This window comes from Spermophilus citellus (assembly GCF_964194105.1).
Source record: "Spermophilus citellus genome assembly, chromosome: 4".
Classification (NCBI taxonomy): Eukaryota; Metazoa; Chordata; class Mammalia; order Rodentia; family Sciuridae; genus Spermophilus; species Spermophilus citellus.
Window position 1 is genome coordinate 162552591 of NC_138185.1, and position 6869 is coordinate 162559459.

Below are 6869 nucleotides of genomic sequence, written 5' to 3' on the forward strand. Positions count from 1 at the left end.
GAGTCCCTGACCCTCACAGCCCTCCTCCCTTTTTTGTCATGAAGGACCAGTTATGACTAGCATGTGTTGGCTGTGTGTCCAAAGCTATTAGGTCAGTGTTTGGGTGAAGGTGATTCACAAACTGATATGACATTCCACCATTAGAGAGTCATTTCTTTAGTTTTAAGTGAGCATCCTCAATTTAGGATATATATATATGAAGGGTAAATCATGAAACTTTATTTGAAATGAATACTTTGACTCCAGACACTCATCAGAATCACAGGATCACCATCCAACCCCTAACAATCATCCAATCAGATGCTTCATTTTATAAGTGAGGACCCCCCCCTCAAAGCCCAGAGAAATAAATTGACTTGTCCAAGGTCTTCATCCAGTTAGTGACAAAAGTAGTGCCAGAATACAGGCTCCTAGAGCTGTGTGCTTCAAGGCTGGTCCCTGACAAACACAGGGCACTTCCCCTAGCAGTGACCAGCATCAAAGTCCTGCAGTAAGAGAGTGGCTAAGGAGGCCTGGAAGGGGAGCCGTCTGCAGATCCAGAAAAGACTTCAAAACAAATTTCTGTAATTCTTAATACCATAAAAATAAATTTGTGCTGAGTGTGTTGGCACATACCTAAAATTCCATCAACTTGAGAGGCTGAGGCAGGAGGATCAGAAGTTGGAGGTCAGCCTCAGAAATTTAGCAAAAACCTGTCTCAAGGGGCTGGGGATGTGGCTCAAGCGGTAGCGCACTCGCCTGGCATGCGTGCGGCCCGGGTTCAATCCTCAGCACCACATACCAACAAAGATGTTGTGTCCGCCGAGAACTAAAAAATAAATATTAAAAATTCTCTCTCTCTCTCTCTCTCTCTCCTCTCTCACTCTCTCTTTAAAAAAAAAAAAAAAAAAACCTGCCTCAAACTAAAATAATAGAGGGCTGGGGTGTAGCTTTGTGGTAAAGTGCCCCTGGCTTCAATCCCCAGTACCAATGAATTAATACTTAAGTAAATTTGTGCTTATCATAGAAAATTTGGAAAAATACCAAAAAGTTGATAAAACCACTCAAATTCCATCACTCAGACAAATGATCAGGGTTTTGTTTGTTTCTTTGGTACTAGGCATTGAGTCCAGGGGCACTTTACCATTAAGCTACATCCTCAGCCTTTTTTATTTTTTATTTTGAGACAAAATGTTGCTAAGTTGTTAAGGCTGGCCTCCAACTCGGGATCTTTCTTCCTCAGCCTCCCAAGTTTCTGGGACTACAGCCACCATGCCTAGCTGACAATCAGGATTTTTATTTATTTTATTTAACATTTATTTTTATTAAATTTTATTTTTAAAAAATGAACGCTATGGGGCTGGGGTTATGGCTCAGCAGTAGAGCGCTTGCGTGGCACATGTGAGGCACTGGGTTCAATCTGCAGCACCACGTAAAAATAAATAAATAAAATAAAGGTATGGTGTCCATCTACAACTAAAAAAAATTAAAAAAAGAAAAGAACACTAACTTTATCACTTACAGCTAATAAACATCTTAACAGATCATTAAAATATCCCAAAGCCATAATTTTAATGATTGCATAAAATTTCATTATAACTGTATCATAATATATTTAATCATTTCATTTTGATTGAATTTCATTTTTCACTATGTAAAAAAGTACTATGATAAATATTATGCATAAACATTTTGCCACATCTCTAATTATTTCAGATAAATGTCTAAAGTATAATTTTAGGTTCAAGGGTATAAATTTTAAAAATTCTTTAAAAATTTTTTTTTGTAGTTGTAGATGGACAGAATGTCTTTATTTTTATGTGGTGCTAAGGATCAAACCCAGTGCCTCACACATGCTAGGCAAGCACTCTGCCACTGAGCCACAGCCTTAGTCCTAAAAATACAGACTGCTTTCTAGAAATATGCCACCTGATATCCTCACCATCTGCGTTTGATGCCAGTGTAACTGTCCACACCAGCATCAAATACAGAATTTTTAGAAATCTTTGCAAATTTTCTTAGAACCAGCAGGGGCGGTTCCCATTTGCACAGTCTGTGTTACCTCTGTCAGAATAGAACTGGCTCCCTTACCCACCTCCTAGGGGCAACCAGCTATAGGAGACTCCTGCAAGAGGCTCAGAACTGGGAAGCTGCTGAGAAGGGACAGTGGAAGTCCCAGACAAGGGCACCATCCACAGGAAAAGGAGGAAGTATGGAGTCCTGCACACCCAAGAGAGCTCTCTGAAGGACAGGGGCTGAGGGTGTAGTGCAGGGGCAGAGTGCATGTGTGAGATCCCGGGTTCAATCAAGGAAAGGGGTGTGGAGTGGTGAGCAGAGCAAAATCAGCCAGGAGAGGAAGGAGCCAGAAGGGCCACAGACAAACCTGAAACAGAAATTTTGCCTAATCCATGGCTTTGCTCAAGGCCATCCATCAAGTTGCCCTGTTATAGCAGAAATGTATACAGCCCTTCCTCAACTTGAGATGGTTCTGCTTGGACTGGTGGTATGGCCCCATGGCAAAGCATATGCTTAGCATGCAGAGGCTCGGGGTTCAATTCCCAGCAACAACCCCACCACCACCACCAAAAAATAAAATGGTTCAGTTTATTTGACTTTACAATAGTGCAAAAGTGATACACATTAAATGGAAACTTTGGGTTATGAATTTTTCTCGTTTTCCTGGCTAGCAATATGCAATTCCATACTTTGTCAATGCAGTACAGCACAGTGAGCAGCAGGCAGCTCCTAGCCAGCCATACTATCATAAGGGGAAACAGAGTATGCTCTATAGTGTTGCTAAGCTATGATGTTCAGTAGGTTAGGGTGTTAAGTGCATTTTCATCTTATAATGGGCTTATTCAGACATAATTCCATTATAAGTCGAGAACATCCATAACAATTCAACCATTCATCAGTTCATTCACCAGAGCAGAAGAATTGCATTGAGCATATCCTAAGTACAAAGCACAAAGGGGGATACACAGGCCTTGGCCCCCAGGCCACACACATGCGTGTAAACACAATGTAACTTAGTGAAAGCAGACTGACCCACTCACCTCTCCATCCCAGTACTCCCTCATATACTGGTGCCACAGGGAAATGCCAGAAGGACTTGTTGGCTTGCAACATCTCTCTCCTTCCTGTCCTATTGAAAGAGCTGGAGCATCTTGAGAAGGTTGTTACTTTCCAGAATGCTCAGTGAGCTTTTAGCCAATCCCAGAGCACACACTCCCGGTTTCCCTACTAGGGTCATCAACCCTACCTACCCCCCATAACCCATCCAGGAAGGAGAAATTCCTGGGGTAGACCAAGGGATTGGGTGGGGCAGGATGCAGGATGACTCAGCCATGTGATTGATCAGACAGGGCTCAATTGCTGGATATAGATAAGAGCCTCTCCCCTCTTTCCATGCTCCTTTCTCTTTCTGTACTTCCTCCATCCACCCTTCCCTAAATGTTGTTCCTGGAAGCTGATTTTGTGTGGGTTAAAGGGATGGGGGCAGAGATTTGGCCTGGGAATGTATGCAGAACCCCAGAGCAAGAATGGGATGGCCATAATGACATGTGCTGACCACAGGGTATGCCTCTGGTCACATCAGCTCTCCAGGCCTCAGAGGCTCCCACTTGGCTGATCATCAGAATCACCAGCAGGGCTGGGCACAGTGGCACATGCCTGTAATCCCAGTGGCTTGGAAGGCTGAGACCACAGAATTGCAAGTTCAAAGCCATCCTCAGCAACTGTGAGGTACTAAGCAACTCATTGAGACCCAGTCTCTAAATAAAATTCAAAATAGGGCTGGGGATGTGGCTCAGTGATCAAGTGCCCGAGTTCAATCCCCGGGACCAAAAAAAAAAAAAAAAAAAAAAAAAAATCATCACCAGCAGGACTTTACCAGAGCCACAATGCAGGTTATTTACTGCACAAAAGGGACTCCAGTAGGAGGGTGAACAGCCCAAGGGCAGTCCATGTTCCACAATCCAAGACGTGCCCCCGCACAGGGCTGCATTCCTGTGCTCCCCAGCAGGAGGGGGTTTCTCACATAAAGGACCGCATTTTTCCATAGCACAAGTTTTTTTTTTTTTTTTTCCCCTATGTCATGGAAAGGCAGCAAGAACTGTGTCCATTCCCAGGAGATTTTGATTCCTGGGTTAGGAAATCCTCATTTTAAGAAATCTCACTTATAACTTACATGTGAACTACTGAGGGAAAAGAGAGGGGAAGGGAGGTAGAAAAAGTCAGTCTCTCCAGGCGGGTTTGAAGGTTAGCTGGCTCTTGGGAACTTTGGCCGAGGAAGATCCCTGACCTCCCCAGCTCTCCTTAGGAAAGGGCTCTCCGAGGCCGCGGAAGATCGGCCCCTTGCTGAGGAGGATCCCGAGGAGGTTCACCAGGGAGCCTCTGCCCTCCCGGGGGTTGGGACTGGCTTGGAGCCGGTTCCGGAGAGCAGCCAGGCCCGGGCTGGTCTCCCACCTGCACGAGGCGGGTGTAAAAGCGCCCCGCTCCGCCCATGGGAGGGGCTGCCTGTTGCTGGGTGGAGCAGTTTGTTGGGGGAAATCAAAAGAAGGTGCGGCCGGCCCCAACCATCTCCAACCCCAAGTGGTGAACAGAGACGCGGGGAGGGGTGGAGGAAGCTGCAGACTTCCCAGGGTTAAAAAATGGGAAGAGATGGCGGGAAAATTGAATTCTAATTTTAAGCAGTCACGCCCCTTTTTGGAGTTCTCGTGCAGAAGCCTCTCTAACCAGGAATTCCCAACTGGAAACTGAGGCTTCTAAGGACCCAGAGTTGCAGAACCGCTTGGGCAGGCAGCCCACTAGCGGTCAGAAGGGCGAGGCAAAAAGGAGCCCTGGTTGCAAAATTTAAGGAGGCTTAAATTCTCAGAGACTCGCTGGTGCAGGATCAGGCCCCGAAGAGTACATGCCTCCTTAAATTTTGCTCTCAATGCACATTGCTAGCTCCGCCCTAGTGAGAGTAGACAGTCCCAATTAGCTGGCGCGCGGGATCGCCGGTGGACTTACGCTGAAGCTGTTCTGCAACTTGGGGCCTTTAGAAGTCCACCTTCTCTAAATAGTGTACAGGTAATCTCACTTGAAGATCAGAAATTGAAATCTTTCCCGTGCAAATAAGGATATGTTTCCAGTAAATACAGAGATGGAAAAAGCAATGGTGACAGACGCTGGGTGACGCTGATGCCATTGGTCAGAGACCACACCTTGAGTGGCAAACAGTTAAGTGTCTTTGGGCAAGTTACCCAGCACTCTAAAGGAAAGACCTCCAACCCTGGGCGAGCTGCATAATTTGCAGGGCCTGGGGCAAACGGAAAGGGCATGCCCTGGTTCAGAATTATCAAGAATTTCAAGACATTAACTGCAGAGCTTTAGGGGAAAATACTGGAGGATGATATTGCTAGAAATACCCGGGTGCCACCAAGAATCAAATACATGATCAGAAGTAGATGGGCCGGGCAAATTTGCCAGTGGGCAAGGGTGTACTTCAAAATCTGGCAAGCAAGGTGTAGTGGGCGTGCAAGCCGTCTGTTTTTATTCCTAAAGCAGCGCTGTTCTACTCGATGGCTAGCTTTTAAAATTGGGACTGGCAAAGGGAAGGATTCTAGTTTAAATTGCTCCAATTGGATCTTACCTCCCAATTAAGGCTAAGTACTATATTCTGAAATGGACTATCGGACTTTCGATTTCTCAAAATAGTGACCCAATTATATTGTTTAGCATGTGCATGAATAAATATGTAACGATGAATCCCACTATTATGTATAATTATAAGTCACCAGTAAAAAGTATGGGAAACCAAACGAACTGGAAAAACCCAGCAGAGTATTAAAACAAGCATGGGACTCTTCCAAACAGACAGGAAACTGTAGGACTGCCTGAGCCTCACTCCTAAGGTTGTTGAAAGGACTAAACAAAGTTAGTCACTTAGCACTTAAAAATCATCAGGGGCATGGTAAATCCAAGAAAACGGCTGTCATTGCCCAGCCCAACAGTCTCCCTGAACATCCTGACTATCAGGCTGTGAGCTTGTGGGGGCCATCATTTTCTTTTACAAAGGTGGAAACTGAGCCCGATGATAGGAGCTAGAAGAATAAATGTTGGGTAAGAGGTGGATTAGGCAGGAACAGAGATCTCCTCAAACACTTGACCTTGGACGTGGACTCAGGCTGTTGTGCTTTGTGGGTCCTTGGTCTGTTTTTCTGTCTTCTCCTATGTTGCCTACTGCCACTTTTTATTGCTGTCAGAGTGCCCACCTCCAGCAGTTACTCTGTAAATTGCTTACCATCTGATAGACTCAAATAAATAGCCTCAACTTGGAAAATAGTGCTTAAAATAACGATAGACGACATCTGCATGAGGCATCTGTGTGAGGCATGCAAGGCTCTCCAGTTGTGTGCATTTAAAAGTTTTTTTCTGTATATCATAATGTTTTGACTTCTTAAAAAACCTAGTTGGAGGGCTGGGGGTGTAGTGTAGTGGTGGAACACTTGCCTGGCATGCAGACAGGCCTGGGTTCCATCCCCAGCACTGAAAACACACACACACACACCACTCCAAACCCTGTGGAAAGACAGCCTCTCTCAGGGCTAGTCAATTCTTAGAAATAGCAAGGAACATGCCTTTGATGATATGCAGATCAACCAACCTAGAGCCAGCCTCTACTATCTGGCCTCTACACCCTGGAGATAATGTTCCTCTGCCTTAATCATCTTAGGACCAGGTACCAGGCAACTGGAGACACCCTATAGTTTAGAGCCCACTAAAAGTATTCAAACTAGCCACTCCCAAACGGTTTACCCTGCCTGCCTGGCCTTTCCCGTGGGAACCCAATAAAGATATTGGCCTCTGCCTTTTCTTCACTTACAGTCTTCTGCCTCCTAGCCCTC